This window comes from Cetorhinus maximus, chromosome 23 (genome assembly GCF_964194155.1).
Source record: "Cetorhinus maximus chromosome 23, sCetMax3.hap1.1, whole genome shotgun sequence".
Classification (NCBI taxonomy): Eukaryota; Metazoa; Chordata; class Chondrichthyes; order Lamniformes; family Cetorhinidae; genus Cetorhinus; species Cetorhinus maximus.
Window position 1 is genome coordinate 60,893,220 of NC_135901.1, and position 14,233 is coordinate 60,907,452.

General features: G+C 46.8%; 1 pseudogene across 1 annotated transcript in view; it reads left to right on the top strand.

The window, feature by feature from the left end:
• Nucleotides 1-2,108, top strand: part of LOC144698352 (uncharacterized) — a 674,481-nt pseudogene extending 672,373 nt beyond the window's left edge. Inside the window, exons 5-6 of the transcript XR_013580506.1 lie at nucleotides 916-1,568; nucleotides 1,650-2,108. The product of XR_013580506.1 is annotated as an uncharacterized LOC144698352 (transcript). The remainder of the gene's footprint in view (nucleotides 1-915; nucleotides 1,569-1,649) is intronic.
• The last annotated feature ends 12,125 nt before the right edge of the window (nucleotides 2,109-14,233 follow it).

Below are 14,233 nucleotides of genomic sequence, written 5' to 3' on the forward strand. Positions count from 1 at the left end.
TATTTAAATGGAGGAAATGTCTGCTCATCCAGTACTGGATGTCAGACAAGTCAGGACAGTGTGTGACTCTCAGGGGAACTTAGAGTTGATCGTGTTCACACACACCTGCTACCCTGGTCCTTCTAGGGGGAGGAGGTTGAGGGTTTGGGAAATTCTGTCGAAGTTCTGGTTGCGTTGTAGAAATATGAAATGTTTCTCCTTCACCCCCTGCTGCTCCTAGATACCTCTCTCTCTCTCTATCTATGTGCTCTCATAGAGGCCAGAGTCTTATGTAAGCCCAGACCGGATGGCAGGTTCCCTTCCCTGAAGGACATTAGTGAACCAGTTGGTTTTTTATGACAATCCAGCAGTTTTCATGGTCACTTTTTCCTCGTGCCGGCCCCACAAATTCCCGATTCATTCAGCTCAATTTCACAACCTGCCTTTGTGATTTTGTGGGTTGTCTCACTCCCTTTTTTCTGTTTTAAATCAATTTCACAGGGTGTTAGAAGGGGATGATTTGCAGTCGTGAAACTGAAACCAAACATCACATCAGGATCTGACGGAGTCGCCCAATTTATCACAACCTGAATATCATCGGATTTTGAACATGGAAAGAAGTTGTACTGTTCACAGTGGGGGGGAAATGATACACGTGTCCTGTGTGTGGATGTGGCTTCAGCCGATCATCTGATCTGTCAAAACATAAATGTGATCACAACGGAGACAAAGCATAGAAATGTGAGACTGTGGGAAGGGATTCAGATCCCCCTCTGAGCTGGAAACCCATCGGTGCTGTCAGACTGGGGAGAGACCGTTTACCTGCTTCACCTGTGGGTAGGGATTCACTTAGTTATCCCACCTGCTGAGGCACCAGCGAGTTCACACTGGGGAGAGGCCTTTTACATGCCCAGACTGTGAGAAGTGCAATAAAAGTTTTGGGAATCTGATGTCCCACCAACATATTCACACCGATGAGAGACCGTTCAGATGCTCTCACTGTGGGACTGGGTTCAGGCAATCATCTGACCTCATTGTACACCAGCGAGTTCACACTGGAGAGAGGCCATTCACCTGCTCCCAGTGTGGAAAGACATTCACTCAGTCATCCACCCTGATGCGACACCAGCGACTTCACACCGGGGAGAGGCCATTCACCTGCTCTGAGTGTGGGAAGGGATTCACTCAGTCTTCTAACCTAATGAGGCACCATCGAGTTCACACCGGGGAGAAGCCATTCACTTGTTCCGAGTGTGGGAAGGGATTCACTCAGTTGTCCGAGTTGCTGTCACATCAGCGAGTTCACACTGGGGAGAGACCTTTTAAATGTCAAGACTGTGGGAAGTGCTACAAAAGTACTGGAGAGCTGTTGTCCCATCAACGTGTTCACACTGACGAGAGACCGTTCAGGTGCTCTCACTGCGGGACTGGGTTCAGGCGATCATCTCAACTCATTCTACACCAGCGAATTCACACTGGGGAGAGGCCGTTCACATGCTCCGAGTGTGGGAAAGGATTCACTCAGTCATCTCACCTGCTGATACACCAGCGAGTTCACACTGATGAGAGACCTTTTAAATGCCCAGACTGTGGGAAGTGCTATAAACATTCTGATGAACTGATGTCCCATCAACATGTTCACAATGATGAGAGACATTTTAAATGCCCAGACTGTGGGAAGTGTTTTAAAAGTTCCAAGAACCTGATGTCCCATCAACGTGTTCACACTGACGACCGACCATTCAGGTGCTCTCACTGTGGGACTGGGTTCAAGACATCATCTGAACTCACTGTACACCAGCGAATTCACACTGGGGAGAGGCCGTTCACCTGCTCTGAGTGTGGGAAAGGATTCACTCACTTATCCAACCCGCTGAGACACCAGCGAGTTCACACTGGGGAGAGGCCATTCACCTGCTCCCAGTGTGGGAAGGGATTCACTCGGTCATCAAACCTGCTGAGACACCAGCGAGTTCACAAGTAACTGCAGTGAATGGATTTTGCTGTTAATCACATCCAAAACTGAATCATATTCATTGGAGTCTGTTTCTGCTGAAGTTAATAAGCTCCACTCACATATAGGGGTTAATATTCTGGCTAAAAATCAAATAAATCAGCTTTTTGTTGAATGCACACTGTTATTATCTCTCACACAAGTTAGCTTCTTTTAAAGTGCTCTCCCTCTCCCCTGTCTCCTCCATCCTCACCACCAGCAACAAGTGTGAGGAGCTCATGGAGCTTCTTTGTCACTAAGATTGACACAATCTGATCAGCTGCCTCTGCTGCTTCCCTCCCTTCCACTAGCCCACCAGAACAAACTGTATTTAAAGTCCCCCCTTGTCTGAGCCCTGAACCCACATCTTTCTTTAGTTTCCCCACCCCCATTTCCCCTCATGCCACCTTAGTGCTCATCTTGTCCATGAGACCCACCTCCTGCTCCATTGACTCTATTCCCACTAAACTGCTGATCACCCAACTACCCCATGTTCAATCAGATTGTTAATGGTTCTTTCTCTCCAGGTACTGTCCCTCTCTCCTTCAAATCTGCCATCATCACCCCCTCCTCAAAAAACAAACCTTTCACCCCACCATCCTTACTGCCTCATCTCCAACCTCCCTCTCCTCTCCACACTGTTCGAACCTGCTGTCATCTCCCAAACACTGGGATTCTCAGTGTGAACAGGGTGGGATGTGTTTGGAGACAGGATGTCCCAGTTCTCCACCCTGGGATTCTCAGTGTGAACAGGGTGGGATGTGTTTGGAGACAGGATGTCCCAGTTCTCCACCCTGGGATTCTCAGTGTGAACAGGGTGGGATGTGTTTGGAGACAGGATGTCCCAGTTCTCCACCCTGGGATTCTCAGTGTGAACAGGGTGGGATGTGTTTGGAGACAGGATGTCCCAGTTTTCCACCCTGGGATTCTCAATGTGAACAGGGTGGGATGTGTTTGGAGACAGGATGCCCCAGTTTTCTACCTTTAAAGGGACAGGGAGAGGACCAGCTGGGCTGAATGATGCTGCTTTATGACATCTCTGCAGTGCCTAGTAACCATTCTCCCTGAGCCCTGCTCATTATGGGCTGGCTTTAGCTCAGTGCTGTTACAGGGAGGGAAACAGGAGGAGGATTCAAGCTGTGTGGAGCTCAGGATTAATGGGGAGAGATACAGGGTCAATTTCTACCTTACTGAGTGAGAAATGTCATTGTCCCGGATACTCCCTGTCCCTCGGTATCTGTATCCGGGGGACAGGCTGATGGGTTTACTCTGTACCTAATCCGTGCTGTATTTGATTGGAGAGTGTTTGAGTCTGACAGTAGTTGTTGACCTCAATGATGATGAGATAAAACCATCAGTTTCCCCCTGGACACAGATCCTGAAGGACAAGGAGTGTCTGGAATATTTTGGATTATGTCCTTGATCCAGTTTTGAACTCCTTTCTCACATCTTCTCTCATCTTGCTTAGTTCTAATGAAAAGACCCCCAGTTTCTCCAGTCTCTCCACCTGGGAAAGAGAAATTGTAATTAAGTAGGAAACTCAAACAGGAGCTTCACAGCAGACAGGTCACTATGAGAAAACATTTCATTCCACAGTCAGTTGTTATCATCTGGAATACACTGTCTGAAAGTTTGGTGGGAGCGGGTTCAACAGTATCTTTCAAAATGGAATCGGAGAAATGCTTGAAGGAAAACATTGACAGGGCCATGGGGAATCAGTAGGGGAGTGACTATTCAGATCGCTCTTCCAAAGAGCTGTCAAAGGCTCAATGGGCCGAATGGATCCCTTTTTAGCTGGAGGCTCTCATCCGTGGTGTCATCTGTGAATCTCCCCTGCACCCTCTCCATGGCCTTGACATCATTCCTGTTATAAGATGCCCAGGATTTGACTCAATATTCTAAATGCAGCTTAACCAATGATTTACAAGTTAATTTCATAAGGAAAAGTGGAGTAACAGGTTCAAACAGCATTTTAAACTTGCCCTTCAAACTTAAAGATCTGTGTATCTGAACCCCTTGTAACATGGCTAAAATACTTTGAGGTAAATTCTCTGATATAATGTGTGTTATGGGATAGAGAAGTTTAGTCTGAATTAGAAACTCAAATAGGCTGTTCACTGCAGACAGGTCACCACGGCAACACTGATAAGACATTCCATTGCACAGAATCAGCTCTTTGGAAACTCGAATCAGATCAGGGAAAAGTTCAGAGTTTGTCTGTTATTAACCACAATATAAACTGAAACCAGAGTGAGGAACAGAATAGATCAGATTATAATGTGTGATGTTTATGCCTATAATTGTGTAACTATCAGAAATAACAGAATTAACAGTGTGCAAGGTAGTTTAGGGAGAATGAGAAAATTCCTGAAGAAAAGTAACTGCTGGGAACCAGGGAATGTCTCCTTGTAAATCACAGATTAGAGAAATTCCAGCTGTCTTTTCCTCACTTCCTGCCAAAACGCAGCAGAGAAGCCAAAGAAGATTCAGGGGCCAGAGCTGCATCACCACAGGTTATAAAAGTGAGGGGACACTGATGTAAGGGGGCAGTCGGGACTGGAGACACCGGAGATCAAGCTCAGAGTGCCCGAGGTTCCATCCAGCGGGCTGACCTCGTGTAAGTGACTGTGGACACACGGGACATGCATATTTACTCTGATTGATGGATCAATATAATATACGGTAGAGGACAGAGAATCTGCTCAGCTTGTGTTTCTTAAAAAGGTACTAAAATTATTGACACTGGACTCTCAAATCTACTGATTTACCCATCTCTTTACTGTTCTGGCCCTCTACTCCCTTTAAACTGTTCCCATTCACAAACATCAAGGGGAATTTTTGACTGATTATGGAGCGCCTGTAAATGGAGAAGAAATTGGAACCAGTCAGAGAACATCTGTAAATGGAGGAGAAATTGTGACGTTTGAAGGAGAGTCTGTTAATGAACAGCAATGTGACTTGTCAGTGAGGGACTTGTAAATGAACAGCAATGTGAATTGTCAAGGAGGGTTTGGAACTCAACAGCAACGTGACTTGTCAGGGTGGGTCTGTTAATGAACAACAACGTGATTTGTCAGGGTGGGTCTGTAAATAAACAACAATGCGACTTGTCAGGGAGAGTCTGTAACTGAGCAGCTCATGCGACTTGTCAGGGAGAGTCTGTAACAGAACAGCAATGTGACTTGTCAGTGAGGGTCTGTAAATGAACAGAAATGTGAATGAGCAAGAAATGGTGTGGTCAGAGTGTGTCTGTACAGGAAGTAGAAATGGTCACAGAGAGCCCTTGGTTAGTTATGGGAGATTTTGGAGTTGGATGGCATAGAGGGAGGAACATAGTGATAGGCTAAAGGGATAGATGGATAGAGCGAGAGAGAGAGAGAATAAAAGAGAGAGAAACCAAAAACTAATTGAAGAGGAGAAAATGAGTCAGATTCCATGTGGCAGATAAATAGAATTTTTTTCAAGTATATACTGCTTTGACAGTTAGTGGTCTTGGAAAAGAAAAAAGCAGCCGATGTCTGATCAGGAAAGAGGAAGCTGGTTGAGGAGCTGCAGTTAGTTTAACACAATCTCAGTAAATGGAGTGATACACAAACCAGCCTCCCATGCGGGTGAGCGGCAGCAGCAAGAACCACATGAAAACAGGAGATTGTGGAAGGTCCAGCAGTGTCAGGATCCGAGAATACAGGACCGACAGAGGTTATTCAGCCTATCAAGTCTGTACCAGCTCAAAGACCAACCCAGTTCATCCCTCTCCCCCTCTTTCCCCGTACCCCCCAGTTGAACCCTAACAAAGGCCTGAAAGGTTGACTCTTTCTCTCTCTCCACAGTTGTTTCCTGAGCAGCTGAGTATTTCAAACATTTTCTGTTAGATTCTTGGGAAATAAGTTTGTTGAAGAAACGACCCCAAACACCTGCCCTCACGCATCAAATATAAAATTAGTAAACAAACACCGACCCCCCCCAACCAATATAAAAGGAGTTTTGTTTTAGAAACAAATATTTCTGTACAGGCTTTTCATTCTTGGTGTGTGGGCATTGGTAGCAAGTCTATTAAATATATTGCGCATCCCCAGTTAGTCTTTGTGCAGGAAATGATGCGCCACCTTCTCCTTGACCCACTGTCTAGTGAAGGTGCTCCCACAAGGTCATGACGTAAAATCCTGAGATCCACCATTTTCACTCAGCGATAAAGGAGCAGTGAGAATATGCACAAGACAAGGTGTGTGACTGAGATGGAAAGATGGGGATAAGGGTGTTCCCCAGCATCTGCTATCTTTCTCCTTCTACGTGGCGTAAACCTTAGGGTTTGGAAGTTCCATAAAAATTCTGGTTGTGTTGCTGATGTCTCAAATCCTTCGTCTTCACCTTGTCCCGTCTCCCTCTCTCTCTCCTCAGGTTGGGACACAGACCAGGTGGCAGGAACCACTCCCATGCACTTGCTGGCTGTATCAATTGAAATAATAATAATATATGGTTGGCGCCAATCATAATCGGAGCTCGGAATATGATTTTGTTTTTAACAATGTCATGGTTTAATGGCGCTGCAGTTAACCAGCATTCACAGATAGGCAGAATATGCTCTATCTTCACTGCGGAAGATCATTGCGCAGGCGCGGCGCCAGTCTGTGGCCAGAGCATGCGCAGTGCCATGTTGTGGGCGGAGCATGCGCAGTTGCGGTGCAGGGAGGAGAGTCGCTGTCGGGTCGGATCAGGGAGGAGAGCGGAAGCAGAGTCGACCCAGCGGGCAGGTGAAGGCGATTGGAACCGGCGAGCGGGTGGGACGCCTTCAGAAATATACACTCAGGCCTCAAACCGCGAATAGGAAGCTTCCGACCCTGCGTTTGCTCCGTTTTGGCGACGGCGGCGTCTGTCACGATATGAGATCCGATTGATGGCCTCCATCTTTTTGGGACGCGTTTGTGCGCATGCGCGGACGCCAACGTTATAGTGGCAATGGGCAGCAGTGCGCATGCGCGTCCGCCATCCTTTTAGGGGGCAATGGGCAGCAGCTGTGACAAAAAAAGAGTTAGGAATTGTCAGCAATCCGGATTAGAGAAAGTGAAGATCTCTGGGGGGGACTGTGAGACTGGAGGAGATTACAAAGGAATGGATGAGAGTTTCAGCAGCAGATGAGCTGAGACTGGGCTGGAGTCGGGCGATGTTACTGAGGTGGAAATAGGCGGTCTTGGTGATGATGTGGATATGTGGTTGGAAGCTCATCTTAGGGTGAAATATTTCACCATGGTTGTGAACAGTCTGGTTCAGTCTCAGACAGTTGTCAGGGAGTGAGATGGAGTCGGTGGCTAGGGAGTGGAGTTTGTAGCGAGGACTGAAGACAATGGCTTAAGTCTTCCCAATATTTAAATGGCGGAAATTTCTGTTCATCCAGGATGTCAGACAAGTCAGGACAGTGTGTAACTTGGAGGTGACGGTGTTCACATACACCTGCTACCCTAGATCTTCTAGTGTGTGGAGGTTGAGGGTTCGGAAGATTCTGTCCAAGTTCTGGTTGAGTTCTAGAAATATAAAATCCCCCTGCTTTACCGGGTGCCTCTACCACCTCTCTCATTCTTGCTCTCTTCCCCTCCTCCCAGAAGGTCCAGAGTCTTGTGTACACCCAGACCGGGTGTCAGGTTCCCTTCCCTGAAGGACATTTTTGAACCAGTTGGGTTTTTATGACAATCCAGCAGTTTGCCGGCCCAAAATTTCCAGATTCATTCAGCACAATTTCACAACCTGCCTTGGTGTTTTTGTGGGTTCTCTCTCTCTCCCTTTTTTCTGTTTTAAATCAATTCCACAGGGTATTAGAAGAGGAGGATTTGCAGTTGGGAAACTGAAACCAAACATCACATCAGGTTCTGACAGTGCCGCCCAATTTATCGTAACCTCAATATCATCAGATTTTGAACATGGAAGGAAAAAGCACTGTTCACAGTGGGGAGAAACGGTACACATGTTCTGTGTGTGGACGAGGCTTCAGCTGATCATCTGGCCTGTCAAAACAAATCTGCAGTTACAGCCGAGAGAAACTATCGAAATGTGGGGATTGTGGGAAGGGATTCAATTACCCGTTTGAGCTGGAAGCAGATCGATGCACTTACACTGGGGAGAGGCCATTCATCTACTCCCAGTGTGGGAAGAAACTCAGTCTCTCATCCAATCTGCTGAAGCATCAGCGAGTTCACAGGGCAGAGAGACCGTTTAGTTGTCCAAACTACAGGAAGTGCTATATAAGTTCCAAAGACCTGAAGTCCCATCAATGAGTTCACATTAACAAGAGATATTTTAAATGCCCAGACTGCAGGAAGTGCTTTAAAAGTTCTGGGGAGCTGATGTCCCATCAATGTGTTCACACTGACGTGAGACCTTTCAGGTGCTCTCACTGTGGAACCTGTCAATGAAACCAACTCACTAAAGACCAATGTGCTCACACTGGAGTGCACCTGCTCCAAGTGTGGGAAGGGATTCAGTCAGTCATCTGACTTGCTGAGACATCAGCGAGTTCACACTGGGGAGAGACCATTCACCTGTTCCAAGTGTGGGAAGGGATTCACTCAGTCATCTACTTTTATATTCCATTCCCTGGCAATAAAACAACACCATTTGACTTCCTAATCACTTGCTGTACCTGAATACTAACATTTCCTGATTCATGTACCAGGACACCCAGATCCCTCTGTATCTAAGAGTTCTGCAATCTCTCTCCATTTATATAATATGCTGTTTTTCTATGCTTCCTACCAAAGTGGACAAGTTCACATTTCCCCACGTTATACTCCATCTGCCAAATTTTTGCCTACTCACTTAATCATCTCTATCCCCTTGCAGGCTCCTTAGGTCCTTTTCACAACTCACTTTCCTGCCAATCTTTGTGTCATCAGCAAATTTAGCAACCATACATTCAGTCCCTTCATCCAAGCCATTGATATAGATTGTAAATAGTTGAGGCCCCTGTGGAACTCCACTCGTCACATCTTGCCAGCCTGAAAAAAACCCAGTTTCCCTCTTCTGCTTCCTGTTAGCTAACTAATCCTCTATCCATGTGCATGTGTTACCCCTTCTCAACTCGGGACAAAATTAATAGTCATGTGAGCAAATGTGGGTTAAGTCAGGAACACCAGCATGGAATTGTTAAGGGAAAATTGTGTTTAATAAACTTGCTTAAGGTATTTGGAGAGGTAACAGAGTGGGTGATGAGGATGCTGCTGTTAATGTGGTGTACATGGACTTCCGAATGGAATTAGAGAATGTGCCGCACAGCAGACATGAGCAGAGTTAGCTCATGGAATAAAAGGGACAGTAGCAACATGGATACAAAACTGGCTGGGTATAGGAAACAGCAAGTCGTGGTTAATGGATTTTTTCAGACTGGAATAAAGTTTATAGTGGAGATCCCCAGGAGTCGCTGTGAGGACTCCTGCTCTCCTGAACCTATATAAATGACACAGACCATGGTGTTCAGGCTCAACTTTCAAATTTATGGAGGAGTCTTGAGTGGGCACAGAGTGAATAGCGGCTTCCCTTCCCTGAAGGACATTAGTGAACCAGTTGGGTTTTTATGACAATCCAGCAGTTTTCATGGTCACTTTTTCCTAGTGCCGGCCCCACAAATTCCCAGATTCATTCAGCTCAATTTCACAACCTGCCTTTGTGTTATTGTGGGTTCTCTCTCACTCTCATTTTAAATCAATTTCAGAGGCGAATAGAAGGGGAGGATTTGCAGTCGGGAAACTGAAACCAAACATCACATCAGGATCTGACGGAGTCACCCAATTTATCGTAACCTGAATATGATCGGATTTTGAACATGGAAGGAAAAAGCACCATTCATAGTGGGGAGAAACTGTACACGTGTTCTGTGTGTGGACGAGGCTTCAGCCGATCATTCGCTTTGTCAAAACACAAGCGCAGTCACACTGGGGAGAAACCGTGGAAATGTGGGGACTGTGGGAAGGGATTCACGTGTCCATCTGAGCTGGAAATTCATCGGCGCAGTCACACTGGGGAAAGGCCGTTCACCTGCTCTGAGTGTGGCAAAGGATTCGCTCAGTCATCCCACCTGCTCAAACACCAGCTAAGTCACACAGACGAGAGACCTTTTAAATGTGCAGACTGCGTAAAGTACTTTAAAAGTTCCGGAGAACTGATGTCCCATCAACGTGTTCACACTGACGAGAGACCATTCAGGTGCTGTCACTGCGAAACTGGGTTCAGGCGATCATCTGACCTCACTAAGCATCAGCGCAGTCACACTGGGGAGAGACCGTTCACCTGCTCCGAGTGTGGGAAGGGATTCATTCAGTCATCCAGCCTTCTGACACACCAGCGAGTTCACACAGGAAAGAGATCTTTCAAATGCCCAGACTGTGGGAAGTGCTGTAAAAGTTCCAGGAACCTAATTACACATCAACGTGTTCACAGTGATGAGAGACCGTTCAGGTGCTCTCAGTGTGGGGCTGGATTCAGGCGATCATCTGAACTCATTGTCCACCAGCGAGTTCACACTGGGGAGAGGCCGTTCACCTGCTCTGATTGTGGGAAAGGATTCACTCAATCATCCAACCTACACAGACATCAGCGAGTTCACAGGTCACTACAGTGATGGGATTTTACTGTCAGTCACATCGAAGACTGAACCATCTTCATTGGGGTATGTTTCTGCTGAAGTAGGTAAGCTCCAGGACAGATATAGTGGTTCATATTTTGGACAGAAGTAAAATAAATCAGCTTTGTGTTAAATACAGTGCGTTGAATCTTTTTACTATTTCTAATGCAAGTTAGTTCCTTTTGAAGGTCTCTCCCTCTCCCCTCTCTCCTCCATCCTCACTTCCAAGTGTGAGGAGCTCATGGAGCTTCTTTGTCACTAAGATTGAGACAATCCGATCAGCTGCCTCTGCTGCTTCCCTCCCTTCCACTAGCCCAGTTCTCTCTCTTCACGTACTGTTGATCTCTCCCTCAAATCTGCCATCATCACGCTTGTCTCAAAAATCAAACCCTTGACCACATCATCCTTGCAAACTATTGCCCAATCTCCAACCTCCCTCTCCTCTCCAAACTTCTTGAACATGTTGTCACCTCCCAAATCTGTGCCCAGCTTTCCCAGAACTCCCTGTTTGAATCCCTCCAGTCAGGTTTCTGCCCTGCCACTGGACTGAAACAGCTCTGATCAAAGCCACCAACTACATCCTATGTGACTGTGACAAAGGGAAACTATCCCTTCTCGACCTGTCTGCAGCCTTTGACAAGCTTGACCACAGCATTCTGCTCCAACACCTCTCCACTGTCGTCCAGCTGGGTGGGGCTGCTCTCTCCTGGTTCCATTCTTCTCTATCTAACCATAGTCAGAGAATCACTTGGAATGTCTTCCCTTCCCACTCCCACAGTTACCTCTGGTGTCCCCAAAGGATCCAGCCTTGGCCTCCTCCTATTTCTCATCAACATGCTCCCCACAGCAACATCATCTGAAAACACAGTGTCAGTTATCACATATACACTGACAGTGCCCAGCTCTACCTCACCACCACCTCTCTCCACTTCTCCACTTTTGTTAAATTATCAGACTGTTTGTCTGATATCCAGTGGTGGATGTGCAGAAATTTCTTCCGATTCAATATTGGCAAGACTGAACACATTATTTTCATTGCTGAGCTACCAACTCCATTCCTTTCTCCAAAGTCAACGGATCTAAGCTCAACAGTCCTGCCACATCCAGTCGTGAATAGTGGTGGACAATTAAGCAACTAATTGGATGATGAGGCTCCCAAACTATCCCCATCCTCGATGATGGAGGAGCTCAGCACAAGAGGGCAAAATATAAGGCTGAACCATTTGCAACAACCTTCAGCCAGAAGTGCTGAGCGGACGGTCCATCTCGGCCTCCTCCGGAGGTTCCCAGCATCACAGCTGCCAGTCTTCAGCCAATTCGATTCACTCCACGTGATACCTAGAAACGGCTGAAGGCGCTGGACACTGCAAAGTCAATGGGCCCTGACAATATTCCAGTATTAGTACTGAAGACTTGTGCTCCAGAACTGGCCGCACCCCTAGCCAAGCTGTTCCAATACAGCTACAACACTGGCATCTACCCGGCTATGTGGAAGATTGCCCAGGTATGTCCTCTACACAAAAAGCCGGACAAATTCAACCCGGCCAATTACTGCCCCATCAGTCTGCTTTCGATCATCAGTAAAGTGATGGAAGGGGTCATCAATAGTGCTATCAAGCAGCACTTGCTTAGCAATAACCTGCTCACTGACGCCGAGTTTGGTTTCCGCTGGGGCCACTCAGCTCCTGACCTCGTTACAGCCTTGGTTCAACATGGAAAAAAGAGCTGAACTCCAGAGATGAGGTGAGAGTGGCTGGTTTGATATCAAGGCAGTCTTTGACCGAGTGTGGCATCAAGGAGCCCGAGCAAAACTAGATTCAATGGGAGTCGGGGGAAACTCTCCACTGGTTGGAGTCATACCTAGCACAAAGGAAGATGTTGTAGTTGTTGGAGGTCAGTCATCTCAGCTCCAGGACATCCAGCTGCAGGAGTTCCTCAGGGTAGTGTCCTAAGCCCAACCATCTTCAGCTGCTTCATCAATGACCTTCCTTCCAACATAAGGTCAGAAGTGGTGATGTTCACTGATGATTGCACAATGTTCAGCACCATTTGTGACTCCTCAGATCCTGAAGCAGTCCATGTCAAAATGCAGCAAGACCTGGACAATATCCAGGCTTGTGCTGACAAGTGGCAAGTAACATCCACACCACACAAGTGCCAGGCAATTACCATCTCCCAACAAGAGAGAATCCAACCATCGCCCCTTGACAATCAATGGCATTACCGTCACTGAATTCCCCACTATTAATATCCTCGGGGGTTCCATTGACCAGAAACTGAACTGGACCAGCCATAAAAATACTGTGGCTACAAGAGCAGGTCATAGGCTAGGAATCCTGCGACGAGTAACTCACCTCCTGACTCCCCAAAACCTGTCCACCATCTACAAGCCACAAGTCAGGAGTGTGATGGAATACTCCCCACTTGCCTGGATGAGTGCAACTCCAACAACTCTCAAGAAGCTTGACACCATCTAGGACAAATCAGCTTGCTGATTGGCACCCCATCCACAAACATTCACTCGCTCCACCAATGATGCATAGTAGCAGCAGTGCATACCATCTACAAGATGCACTTCAGGAACTCACCTAGCCCCCTTAGATGGTATCTTCCAAACCCATGACCACTACCATCTAGAAGGACAAGGACAATAGATACATGTGAACGCCACCACCTGGAAGTTCCCTTCCAAGCTACCCACCATCCTGACTTGGAAATTCCTTCACTGTTGGGTCAAAATCCTGAAACTCCCTCCCTAACAGCACTGTAGGTGTACCTACACCACACGGACTGCAGCGGTTCAAGAAGGCAGCTCATCACCACCTTCTCAAAGGCAACTGGGATGGGCAATAAACGCTGGCCCAGCCGGCAATGCCTACATCCCAAGAATGAATTAATATGAAAAAAAGATTGATGGTCTGATGGCTATTTGTGGAATCTTACTGTGCACAAACAGGTAAACAGTAACAATTTGTATTTATATAACACGTTTAATGTAACAAAACATCCCAAGGTGCTTCAGAGAAGCATCCTGAAGAGAAATTTAACATCAAGTCACAAAGCATATTAGAGAAAATGGACAAAACCTTCATTGGAGAGGCAGATTTTAACAAGGACCTTTAATCAGGAGAGACAGCTGGAGAAGTTCAGGGAGGGAATTTCAGAACTTCATGCCAGGCATGGCCAACAGTGGTGGAGTAATTAAAAGCAGGGATGTTCAAGAGGCCAGAATGAGAAGGGCACATATATCTCTGAGGGTTGAGTGATGGAGGTTACAGGGGTAGGGAGGGACGAGGCGACAAGAGGGATTTGAAAACAAGGATGTGAGTTTTAAACTTGAGGCATTGCTTGACTAGGAGCCAATATATGTCAGCGAGCCAAGGGGTGATGGGTGAACAGGACATGGTGTGAAAAAGCACACGGGCAGCAGAGTTTTCGATGATTCATGTTTCTGCGTGGGGGTGGGAGAAGCTGGTCAGGAATGTATTGGAATCATCAAGTCTCAAGGTAACAAGGGCAGGGATGAGGGTTTGAGCAGCAGATGAGCTGGGGTCAGGTGGGGACATGTGATGTCATGGAGATTGAAGTCTCTGGGGGACACGAAGTCGAAGGACTTTGCAGAGGAAAGTGAGTTTGGAGATGGGGTGGAATTT